Source organism: Hyperolius riggenbachi, chromosome 7 (assembly GCF_040937935.1).
Source record: "Hyperolius riggenbachi isolate aHypRig1 chromosome 7, aHypRig1.pri, whole genome shotgun sequence".
Lineage (NCBI taxonomy): Eukaryota > Metazoa > Chordata > Amphibia > Anura > Hyperoliidae > Hyperolius > Hyperolius riggenbachi.
In genome coordinates this window covers 124854679-124868107 of record NC_090652.1, presented here as the reverse complement: position 1 = coordinate 124868107, position 13429 = coordinate 124854679, and the positions used below count along the sequence as shown (strand labels likewise).

At 49.4% G+C, this 13429-nt stretch overlaps 1 long non-coding RNA gene across 1 annotated transcript in view; it reads right to left on the bottom strand.

Moving 5' to 3' along the window:
* The window catches only part of LOC137525645 (uncharacterized), a 65306-nt gene that overhangs the window by 25895 nt on the left and 25982 nt on the right, over positions 1-13429 (bottom strand). The window contains exon 2 of the long non-coding RNA XR_011022965.1: positions 13078-13201. This is a non-coding gene — a long non-coding RNA (uncharacterized lncRNA). The remainder of the gene's footprint in view (positions 1-13077; positions 13202-13429) is intronic.

Below are 13429 nucleotides of genomic sequence, written 5' to 3'. Positions count from 1 at the left end.
AGCCATAGACAAAAGCTCACAGAGAGGGGTTGCCTATCCCTTTTACATTTTCAGAGGTTCTACACATCACTGTATGATCGCTTCCAGGTTTAGGCTTGTGGTAACAACGGGGCTGGTTTAGAGAGGGCCCTGGGGCAAGCTTAAGCAGGGGCCCCCCTACCCCCACGATAGTTCCCCCCACTGATAAACACTATTGCACTGCTTACCAAGGCCTCTGCACCTTGGCTGCATATCACTTACTTGTCCCAGTGGGCAGCGGCTGCACTGTCTGTGCACTCTCTAGCCATGCGGTCAGCCTCCTCTCTATTACCCGATGTGTGTTTACACATAACACGCATCGGATAGAGATACAACATGCCTGGAGATCTCTTGGAAATAAACAGAGAGGCGGGGAGACAGAGAAAAAGCAGACAAAGCAGTAGCCTTATAGTCTCCAACAGGAGGTATATGTGACAGATGTAGGAGTCCCTAATTTGTTGCAGATACAGATGATGAAATTCAATAAATATGTTGAGATTAATAGTACAATAGGCCATATTGTAAGATATCCATAGCAACCAATCAAAACTCTGATGGCTGCTTACTGGGAACTGATGAAAGCTGATCCATCTGGTAGGCTTGGACAGTATAATACTGCTTTTTGTAATGTTACTAATGTCCTTCCTTCCACAATAAAAGTGGTACAAAAGATCCTGTCTATCTTAAATATGCAGTTTATCAATTCATATGATGAATGTTGAGATATTAAATAAACTATATTAACCAACATTTTTCCCCAATAGTATTTGGCGTGTATAAAATAGATGGACAGACAGACAGACAGACAGACAGACAGACAGACAGACAGACAGACAGACAGACAGATAGATAGATAGATAGATAGATAGATAGATAGATTAGATACAGGCAAAATGGAAGCCTACAAACAAATATAAAGATCCATAGATATCTACTAGATTAAGATGAGCTACCTAAAATTCTTTCATTGCCACACTACATTTACATAAAAAGTCCCAAGACCACTCTGTACTATCACTGGTCTCTGTTCCAATTGCTACATTTCCAGTTTGGTAACACGCTGCACTCATTAGACTGGTGAAACCCACACTAATAAGCAGGACAGGCTTTCTCTGTGTATTTGTGTTGCTGTCTGCTCTGCCCCACCAATCTCTCTAGCCATATATCCCTGCAGCCACCATTTATCTCCCCCCCATAGACAATTAAAGCAATTAAAGTGTTGCTACCCTATGTGTCACCAACATAACTCCCATTCCTTCTCCCAAAACAAGTGTGGGGTGCATACAACTTACTTGGTACTAGAGGTGTAGCGAACGGTTCGCCGGCGAACGGTTCCAGGCGAACTTCGGGGGTTCACGTTCGCCCCATAATGCACTATGAGGGTCAACTTTGACCCTCTGCATCACAGTCAGCAGGCACATTGTAGCCATTCAGGCTACACTAAGCCCTGGAGCCCCACCCCCCCTTATATAAGGCAGCCTCCGGCGGCCATTACAGTCACTCGTCTGCCTGCTATTAGACAGACTAGGGAGAGCTGCTGCAGACTTGTTCTTCTAGGGACAGATTAGTTAGGTTCTTGGCTGCTTAGCTTGCTCCTGGCTGATTGTTATTGCTTTTATAGCACCCAGCAAAAGCTCTTGTCAGAGCTCATCCTGTACTTTTTTTTTCTGTGTGTCAAACTGACACTTTTGTTGCATGCACAGCATTGCTAATTGATAGTGTGTGTGCCACTGCCAGCAGCCCAGTACATTCAGTGACTACCTGTGTGTGTGGCAGGGAGCTGCACATTGTACTACCCAGTACTGCATATACCCCAGTACCTGTTGTGTATACTTAACCCACCTCATCACTGCATATACCTAGCTTTGTGTTGAGTGAACCCAGCTCACTGCATCTAAATACCTGTTGTGTTGGGTGAGAACCCACCTGGCCACCTCACTGCATCTAACTACCGGTTGTGTTGAGTGAGAACCCACCTCACTGCATCTTAAGTACCTTCACTGTTCAGTGAACCCAGCTCACTGCATCTAACTACCCAGTACCTGTTGTGTATACTTAACCCACCTCATCACTGCATATACCTAGCGTTGTGTTGAGTGAACACAGCTCACTGCATCTAAATACCTGTTGTGTTGAGTGAGAACCCACCTGGCCACCTCACTGCATCTAACTACCGGTTGTGTTGAGTGAGAACCCACCTCACTGCATCTTAAGTACCTTCACTGTTCAGTGAACCCAGCTCACTGCATCTAACTACCCAGTACCTGTTGTGTATACTTAACCCACCTCATCACTGCATATACCTAGCGTTGTGTTGAGTGAACCCAGCTCACTGCATCTAAATACCTGTTGTGTTGGGTGAGAACCCACCTGGCCACCTCACTGCATCTAACTACCGGTTGTGTTGAGTGAGGACCTACCTCACTGCATCTTAAATACCTTCACTGTTCAGTGAACCCAGCTCACTGCATCTAACTACCCAGTACCTGTTGTGTATACTTAACCCACCTCATCACTGCATATACCTAGCGTTGTGTTGAGTGAACCCAGCTCACTGCATCTAAATACCTGTTGTGTTGGGTGAGAACCCACCTGGCCACCTCACTGCATCTAACTACCAGTTGTGTTGAGTGAGAACCCACCTCACTGCATCTTAAGTACCTTCACTGTTCAGTGAACCCAGCTCACTGCATCTAACTACCCAGTACCTGTTGTGTATACTTAACCCCCCTCATCACTGCATATACCTAGCGTTGTGTTGAGTGAACCCAGCTCACTGCATCTAAATACCTGTTGTGTTGGGTGAGAACCCACCTGGCCACCTCACTGCATCTAACTACCGGTTGTGTTGAGTGAGAACCCACCTCACTGCATCTTAAGTACCTTCACTGTTCAGTGAACCCAGCTCACTGCATCTAACTACCCAGTACCTGTTGTGTATACTTAACCCACCTCATCACTGCATATACCTAGCGTTGTGTTGAGTGAACCCAGCTCACTGCATCTAAATACCTGTTGTGTTGGGTGAGAACCCACCTGGTCACCTCACTGCATCTAACTACCGGTTGTGTTGAGTGAGAACCCACCTCACTGCATCTTAATTACCTTCACTGTTCAGTGAACCCAGCTCACTGCATCTAACTACCCAGTACCTGTTGTGTATACTTAACCCACCTCATCACTGCATATACCTAGCATTGTGTTGAGTGAACCCAGCTCACTGCATCTAAATACCTGTTGTGTTGAGTGAGAACCCACCTGGCCACCTCACTGCATCTAACTACCGGTTGTGTTGAGTGAGAACCCACCTCACTGCATATAGCTAGCACCCCCCCGAAATGGACAAAATGGACAAACTAGGTAGAGGAAGAGGTAGAGGCAGGCCCAGAGGAAGGCCACCAGGCACCGGCAGGTCTGTGCGAGGTGGTGTTTCTCTGATTTCGTGCGGACCTGCCCCAAAATACAGTGCTCAGAAGAAGGCACGTGCCATCACTTCCCAAAATCGTAAGGAGGTGATTGAGTTTTTAACACAGAACACCTCATCTCCCGCAGCCACCAGCGCTACAACAAGCACCACATCCGCTGCATTTGACACTTCGCAGGAGTTATTTGGTGGTGGTGGTGTAATCACTGATTCCCAGCCACTACTGCCACAACAACAAGAAGGCGCAGGTACACCACCTCATACGTCTGAGTTAGGTGGCGATAATATGGACGTAACGTGTGTGGATGGGGATGATGGTGGACCACCTGAAGTTGGTGCACTTGAGGAGGTGTCTGAAGAAAGCACAGCTGGCCAGGAGGATTATGATGACGATTATACGGATACCACATATGTTCCCGGTAGAGGAAATGACCAGGGGGACAGTTCAGAGGAGGAGTCAGAGAGGAGTAGGAGGAGACGACTCCATGATAGAAGCAGAGGGAGCTCGTCCTCAGAAACAGCTGGGGGCAGTGTCCGGCGCCATGTATCGCCAGCTATGGCCAGCCAGCACACATGCCCTTCAACGTCAGCTGCTGATGCCACCGTAGCGCCATCAGCCCAGGGGGGCTCAGCGGTTTGGACATTTTTTCACGTGTGTGTCGCAGATCGGAGCAAAGCCATCTGTTGTCTCTGCCAGCAAAAATTGAGCCGTGGAAAGGCCAACTCTCACGTAGGGACAAGTGCCTTACGAAGGCACCTGGAGAGGAGGCACAAACAGCTATGGCAAGAACACCTGAGGAAAAGCAGCACCCCTCAAAAGACAAGCCACCCTCCTTCTCCTCTTCCTCCTTCAGGTGCATCGTCTTCATCCACTTTCTCCCTTGCACCTTCACATCCACCCTCCTCCACACCGCCTCTTCCCTTGAGAAGTTCCTTCTCCTCTGCCCACAGCAGTACCCAGCTGTCCGTGAAGGAAGTATTTGAGCGGAAGAAGCAAATGTCTGCCAGTCACCCTCTTGCCCGGCGTCTGACAGCTGGCGTGGCGGAACTATTAGCTCGCCAGCTATTACCATACAAGCTGGTGGAGTCGGAGGCTTTCCGTAAGTTTGTGGCCATTGGTACACCGCAGTGGAAGATACCAGGCCGCAATTATTTTTCACAAAAGGCCATACCCAAACTCTACCGTGCAGTTGAGAGGCAAGTGGTGTCATCTCTGGCACACAGCGTTGGGTCAAGGGTCCACCTGACCACGGATGCCTGGTCTGCCAAGCACCGGCAGGGCCACTACATTACATACACAGCCCATTGGGTCAACCTGGTGACCGATGGCAGCAAGCAGGGAGTACGTGGCTGCGCAGCACACCGACTTGTCACACCTCCACGGCTTGCAGGCAGGCCTCCAGCCACCTCCTCTCCACCTGCTACCACCGCTTCGCTGTCGTCATCCTCCTCCTCCTCCTTGGCTGGTGCCACGATCTCCTCTCCAGCTACACAGCCCCAGCACCCCAGGGCCTATGCTGCATGCCAGGTACGACGGTGTCACGCAGTGTTAGACATGTCTTGCCTGAAAGCGGAGAGTCACACTGGAGCAGCTCTACTGGCTGCTCTTAACAAACAGGTGGAGCAATGGCTGACCCCGCACAAGCTTGAGATCGGCAACGTGGTGTGTGACAACGGCAGCAATCTGATTGCTGCGTTGAATTTGGGAAAGCTGACACACATACCCTGCATGGCACATGTGCTGAATCTGGTCGTGCAAAGATTTGTGTCCAAGTACCCAGGCTTAGAGGGCGTCCTGAAGCAGGCCAGGAAGTTGTGTGGGCATTTCAGGCGCTCTTACAAGGCCATGGCACGCTTTGCGGAGATTCAGCGTAGAAACAACTTGCCGGTGAGACGCCTGATTTGCGATAGCCCGACTCGCTGGAATTCCACCCTGCTGATGTTCTCTCGCTAGACCAGGAGAAAGCCGTCACCCACTACCTGTATCATTACAGTACAAGGACACAATCTGGGAGGATGGGGGTGTTGTGGCCCAACAACTGGACACTGATGCGAAATGCATGCAGGGTCATGGAGCCCTTTGAGGAGGTGACCAAACTGGTGAGTCGCGATGAGGGCACCATCAGCGACTTGATCCCCTACGCCTACTTCCTGGAGCGTGCTGTACGTAGAGTGGTGGATCAAGCTGTGGAGGAGCGTGAAGAGGAACAGTTACAGGAGGAACAGGTGTTTCTGTGGAGGAGGAAGAGGCAGCGGAAGAAGAACAACCGCGGCAGCCGTCACAGGGGGCTTCTGCTGCTCCACGTTCCCGTGGTATTGTTCGTGGCTGGGGGGAGGAAGAGGAGTTGCGTCCCGTCACTGAGGAAGAGCAAGAGGATATGGAGAGTACGTCTGCATCCAGCTTTGTGCAGATGTCCTCTTTCATGTTGTCCAGCCTGTTGAGGGACCCCCGTATCAAAAAACTCAAGATGAATGACCTGTACTGGGTGGCCACGCTACTAGACGGACCTCTTAGCAACTCAAGAAAAGGCGGAAAGGATGCAGCACTTGCAGAACAAGCTGTCGATTATGCTTTACAATGCATTTAAGGGTGATGTGGCTGCAAAACGCAATCAAGGTACCACTGGCAGTAACCCTCTTCCTCCCAAGTCCAAGCAGGCAAGGACAGGACGCTCCAGCGATCTCAGGGTGATGTCGGACATGCGGACGTTCTTTAGTCCAACTCCTTGCCATAATCCTTCCGGATCTACCCTCCAACAACGCCTGGAGCGGCAGTTAGCCGACTACCTGGCCTTGAGTGTGGATGTAGACTCTGCGAAAAGCGACGATGAACCCTTGGACTACTGGTTGCGCAGGCTTGACCTGTGGCCAGAGCTGTCCCATTTTGCCATACAACTTCTCTCTTGCCCTGCCGCAAGCGTCCTGTCAGAAAGGACCTTCAGTGCAGCTGGAGGCATAGTTACTGAGAAGAGAAGTCGCCTAAGTCACGACAGTGTTCAGTACCTGACCTTTATCAAGATGAATGAGGAATGGATCCCGGAGGGCTACTGCACGACCGAAGACTAAGTCAGTCCCCACACACAGCATCTCTGCCTGCAGGCCGCTTGACTGCCTTCTCCACCACCACCAACAGGGTCCAGGACTCTAGGCGGATTCCTGAATTTTTAAGGCCGCTGCTAGCAGCGGCCGCCACACTAATTTTTCTGGTGCGTGTACATGCCTGCCTAATTTTTCTGGCTGCACTGCGGGCGGCTGCAACAACAAGACAAAAGGCATGTACATGTGCCCATCCCCCTTCATGATCATTACCTTGCCACGGTGAAGGGGCTTGCGCATCACAATGAAGCAATGACCGCCGGCTATTTGAGTGTCTCGGGTGGGGGTGGCACACAAAAGATAATAAGGTCGTTGCTTCATTGTGGTCAGACCAAATTTGATCAGCTGGACAGTCACTGTTGTTCTATCATTGAGCTACCACAGCCCGGCGACCATATGGGCTTGAAAAACGCCACGGCCTACACTATGGCCACGGTGCACACCAGTCCAGAAAATCGGAGGTTCGCGACATCTCTACTTGGGACCAATAGAAATGGTGAACAGTCAGTATACCACTTTCCCCCTCCCACCAACACACACACACACACACACACACACACGCACGCCCGCACGCACGCACGCACGCACGCACGCACACACACACACACACACTTCCTTCCCCTAATTAGAAGAGTTGTGCATCAGAGCATTGATGAGTTGGTCTTCTACTTTGCTATTCACCACAGCTGGTCTGTACAGTGCACCTCGTTCAGCTCCCGATGCATGTCATGTGACATACATCAGGAGCTATGCGGAACAGAATTGTGCTTTATAGAATAACCTGTTGCTGGGGTCACAGGGGCCCATGTTACTCCCCTGTAGAGATGGTCCGAATGGTTCGCCAGCGAACGGTTCCCGGTGAACTTCCGGGGTTCGTGATCACGGAGAACCGCAAACTTTTCCGGAAGTTCAGTTCGCTCCCATAGTGCATCATGAGGGTCAACTTTGACCCTCTACATCACAGTCAGCAGGCACATTGTAGCCAATCAGGCTACACTCCCTCCTGGAGCCTCACCCCCCCCCTTATAAAAGGCAGGCAGCATCAGGCTTTTCACTCACTCGTGTGCCTGCAGTAATTAGTGAAGGGATAGCTGCTGCAGACTCTCATAGGGAAAGCTATGGGCTCTTGTAGGCTTGTTAGCTTGCTCCTTGCTGATTCTAATTGCTAAAAAAGCACTCCAACAGAAGCTCTTTTGAGAGCTAATCTTGTTCTTGTGATCTATTTTTTTTTCTGTGTAACCCACTGACACTTGTGTTGCATAGATAGCCTTGCTAATTCCTACTGTGTGTGCCACTGCCAGGCCCAGCACATTCAGTGACTACTACCTGTGTGTGTGCCAGGTGCACATTGTAATATCCACTGCATATACCTACCTGTTATTCACTGTGCACCCACCCACCTAAGTGAGCGCACGCAGTGTTACTGTGCCTTTCCGGTACCTGTCTGTGTGTGACAGGTGCGCATTCTAACACCCATTGCATATACCTACCTGTTGTTCACTGTGCACCCACCCACCTACGTGAGTGCACACAGTGTGATATACCACTCCGTGCATACCTGTTAACCGCACTTGTGTGACTGCACATTGTATTACTCAAGTCAGTGCATACCTTTCACTTCATTCCCCCCGATATGGACAAAAGGGACAAAACAGGTAGAGGCAGACCCAGAGGAAGGCCACCCGGCAGGTCTGTGCGAGGTTGTGGTGATGTGATTTCGTGCGGCCCTGGACCAAAGTACAATGCTCAGAAGAAGGCACATCCCATCAACTCCCAAGATTGTCAGGACGTGGTTGACTATTTAACACAGAACACCTCATCTTCCGCAGCAACCAGTGCTACTCCAAGTACCACATCCGCAGGAGTTATTTGGTGGGGAAATCACTGATGCACAGCCATTATTGTTACAACCAGATGAAGGCACTAAGCAAGTTACACCACCTCATATGTCTGAGTTAGGCGACACTATAGAACGTGTGCGGAGGAAAATGATGAAGTACCTGCTGTTGGTGCAGTTTTGGAGGTGTCTGAGGCAAGCGAAACTGGGCAGGATGATTATGATGATGACGATGATATGGATCGCACATATGTTCCCAATAGACAAGATGAACATGGGGACAGTTCAGAGGGGGAGTCAGAGAGGAGTAGGAGGAGATGAGTTCCTGAAAGAAGCAGGGGGAGCTCGTCATCAGTAACAGCTGGTGGCAGAGTCCGGCGCCATGTATCGCCACCTATGTACAGCCAGCCAGCATGCCCTCCAACGTCAGCTTCTGATGCCACCATAGTGCCATCACCACCGGGGGGCTCAGTGGTTTGGAAATGTTTTAATGTGTCTGCCTCAGATCGGAGCAATGCCATCTGTTCTCTCTGCCTCCCAAAATTGAGCCGTGGAAAGACCAACACCCACGTAGGGACAAGTGCCTTACGAAGGCACATGGAGAAAAGGCACAAACTGCAATGAGAAGAACACCTGAGCAAAAGCAGCACACAAAAGAAAACCACCCTATTTCTACTCTTCCTCCTTCAGGTCCATCATCTTCAGCCACTTTCTCCCTTGCACCTTCACAGCCACCCTCCTCCACTCCGCCTCTGACCTTGAGCGGTTCTATCTGCCAAAGCAGCCAGGGGTCTGTGAAGGTAATCTTCGAGCGGAAGAAGCCAATTTCTGAAAGTCATGCCCCTGCCCAGCGTCTACAAGCTGGCTTGGCGGAACTGTTAGCTCGCCAGCTGTTGCCATACCAGCTGATGGACATTGAGGCCTTCTGTAAATTTGTGACCATTGGGACACCACAGTGGAAGATGCCAGGCCGCAACTATTTCTCTAAAAAGGTGATACCCAAACTGTACCGTGAAGTTGAGAGGCAAGTGGTGTCAACTCTGGCACACAGTGTTGGGTCAAGGGTCCACCTGACCACGGATGCCTGGTCTGCCGAGCATGGTCAGAGCAGGTACATTACTTACACAGCCCATTGGGTCAACCTGGTGACCGATGGCAAGCAGGGAGTACGTGGCTGTGTAGCGGACAAACTTGTGACACCTCCACGGCTTGCAGGCAGGCCTTCTGCCACCTCCTCTCCTCCTGCTACATCCTCTTCACTGTTGTCATCCTCCTCCTCCTTAGGTGAGTGTCAGTTCAACTCTACTGGTGCTGCGATCTCCTCTCCAGCTACACAGCCCCAACTCCCCAGGGCCTATGCTGCATGCTAGGTACGACAGTGTCACGCCATCTTAGACATGTATTGCCTCAAAGTGGAGAGTCACACTGGACCAGCTCTCCTGGCTGCTTATAACAAACAGGTGGGTCAGTGGCTGACTGACCCCACACCAGCTGGAGATTGGCAACGTGGTGTGTGACAACGGCAGCAATCACATTTCCGCTTTGAATTTGGGAAAGCTGACACATGTACCCTGCATGGCACTTGTGCTGAATCTAGTCATTCAAAGATTTGTGTCAAAATACCCAAGCTTAGAGGACATCCTGAAGCAGGCCAGGAAGTTGTGTGGGCATTTCAAGCGGTCTTACACAACCATGGCACACTTTGCCGAGATTCAGCGGAGAAACAAGTTGCCGGTGAGACACCTCTTTTGCGATAGCCCGACTCGCTGGAATTCGACCCTCCTTATGTTCTCTCGCCTGCTAGAACAGGGACACAATCTGGGGAGATGGGGATTTTCTGGCCCAACAACTGGACACTTATGCAAAATTCATGCAGGCTCATGCGGCCGTTTGAGGAGGTGACCAACCTGGTGAGTCACAGTGAAGGCACCATCAGCGACTTGATTCTGTATGCTTACTTCCTGGAGCGTGCCATGCGCAGAGTGGTGGATCAAGCTGTGGAGGAGCGTGAAGAGGAACAGTTACAGGAGGAACAGTTGTGGGAGCAATTTTCTGCATAATCAGATGTTTCCTTAACACCTGCGGCAGCACAGGGGGGGGGGGGGGGAGGAGGAGGAAGAGTCGTGTGGGAAAGAGGAGTCAGACTAGGATAATGAGGAAGGTGTTTCTTTGGAGGAGGAGGAGGCGGCGGCAGAAGAACAACCGCAGCAGGCGTCGCGGGGGGCTTGTGCTGCTCAGCGTTCTCATGGTATGGTTCGTGGCTGGAGGGAGGAGGAGGACTTACCTGGAGGACATCACTGAGGAATAGCAAGAGGAGATGGATAGTACTTCTGGATCCAACTTTTTGCAGATGGCGTCTTTCATGCTGTCCATCCTGTTGAGGGACCCCCGCATAAAAAAAACCTCAAGGGGAATGAGTTGTAATGGGTGGCCACGCTACTAGACCCTCGGTATAGGCACAGAGTGGCGGACATGTTACCAAGTCACCTGAAGGCAGAAAGGATGCTGCACTTGCAGAACAAGCTGCCAACTATGATTTACAATGCGTTTAAGGGTGATGTCACAGCAAAACGGAATAAAGGTACCGCTGCCAGTAATCCTTCTCCCATTTCCACGCAGGCAAGGACAGGACGCTCCAGCGATCTCATGGTGATGTCTGACATGCGGACATTCTTCAGTCCAATGCCTCGCCTTAGCGCTTCCGGATCCTCCCTCCACCAATGCCTGGACCGGCAGGTAGCTGACTACCTGGCCTTAAGTGTGGATGTAGACACTGTGAGCAGCGATGAACCCTTGGACTACTGGGTGCGCAGGCTTGACCCGTGGCCAGAGCTGTCCCAATTTGCCATCCAACTTCTGTCTTGCCCTGCCTCAAGCGTCCTATCAGAAAGGACCTTCAGCGCAGCTGGAGGCATTGTCACTGAGAAGAGAAGTTGCCTAAGTCCCAAAAGTTTTCAGTACCTGACCTTTATCAAAATGAATGAGGCATGGATCCTGGAGGCCTACTGCCCGCCCCAAGACTAAGTCGCTCCCCACAGAGCACCTCTGCCCGCAGGCCGCTTGACTGCCTTCTCCGCCACCACCAACAGGGTCCAGGACTCCAGGTGGATTCCTGAATTTTTAAGGCTGCTAGCAGCGGCCGCTATACTAATTTTTCTGGTGCATGTACATGCCTGCCTAATTTTTCTTGCTGCACTGTGGCTGCAACAACAAAACAAAAAGCATGTATATGTGCCAATTCCCTGTGAACATTACCTTGCCACAGTGAAGGGGCTTGCATATCACAATGAAGGAATGACTGCCGGCTATATGAGTGACTCGGGGGGGGGGGCACACCCAAGATAATAAGGTCGTTGCTTCATTGTGGACAGACCAAATTTGATCAACTGGACAGTCACTGTTGTTCTATCATTGAGCTACCACAATCTGGCGACCATATGGGCTTGAAAACCGCCACGGCCTGCACTCTCGCCATGGTGCGCACCAGTCCAGCACGGCCATCACTACACAAACAGCTGTTTGCGGTGCGTTACACAGTGAGTTTGGTGTGTCAGTGTGAAGCAGTACTCTAATTACACTCCCTGATTGATGTATACACATGCAAGATGTTTTAAAGCACTTTAGGCCTGCAATTTAGCATTCAATGTGATTTCTTGAAATGCTGCTTTGCGTCAAATCCAGATTTTTCCCCGGGACTTTTGGCGTCTGTCCCACTCCGCCATGCCCCCCTCCAGGTGTTAGACCCCTTGAAACATTGTTTCCATCACTTTTGTGGCCTGCATAAGTGTTTCTAGTTTTCAAAGTTTGCCTCCCCATTGAATTCTATTGCGGTTAGCAAAAGTTAGCGCGAACCAAACTTTTGCAGAAGTTCGCAAACCTAGTTCGCGAACCGAAAATCAGAGGTTCGGGTCATCTCTACTCCCCTGGTGATGGATATTTACAACTGAGGCAGATCACTAAGAAAGAGGGCATGTTGAATCCATATTACCTAGTTACAACTGGCAACAGAAATTGGTGGCATTATTTAAACATAAGAAGTGACTTAGCTGTGCATACCCTGTGCATACCCTTCTGACTTATTTAATTCACTTTAAATTGCTTATATAATGCTGCACCCGTGGACGCACCACTCACCTGTCAGCATCACCCATTCAAGGATAAATACCTATTTAATATTTCAACCAAATATTGATTGAGTAGATCATCCCAATTTTCAATAGATTTCCATTAGATTTAATGTTGATATTGTATTGAAAGTTTACTAAAAACATTAGTATGTACTTAGCAATAGATAGAAGATAAATATATAGATAGATAGATAGATAGATAGATAGATAGATAGATAGATCCCCTAAAATTATCAGATTCCCTTAGCGGAGTACCTCTTTCAACCAAGACAAGCTAAGCAAGCAAAGAGCACTATAGCTGGACTCCTCATTAGAAAAAAATATGCACATGTGGAACCTCAAACATAATCCTCATTTCCAGCCGACCAAACCCATTATGTGATGGCATAAAAAAACCCCAATCCCATTACGTGATGACAGCACTTATTTTAAAGTCATTATTGATGCGGTGGTTTTTACAACATGAACATTCCACGTATACTGGTTTCCCAGGAGACTTTTTTCTTAAGTGCTCTCAAAGATAGAGATGAAAACAGATAAACAGTCTTTGATCTCAAAGAAATCAATTATCTCACCTTTGTACTTCCATTTCGAATAATGTGAAACTTTTTGACAAAACATCTGAAGAGGGTCCACAGAAGTAGATGTGTGAAGTATGTACAGTACTGTGCAGAAGTCTTAGGCACTCATAGAAGAATTCTGTAACGTGAGGACACTTTCAAAGGAGATGCAATAAATGGTTTTATTTATAAAAGTGCAATCTACAAAGTGCATGCACAGAAACAATGCTAAATCTAACCAATTATTGGTATGACCACCTTAGTCTTTAAAACAGCAGCAATCCCCAGAGATACATTTGTATACATCTCCAAGCACAGATCTAAAAACATCATCTTTTCGCATAATCAGAGTTCTCAAATGTTACCT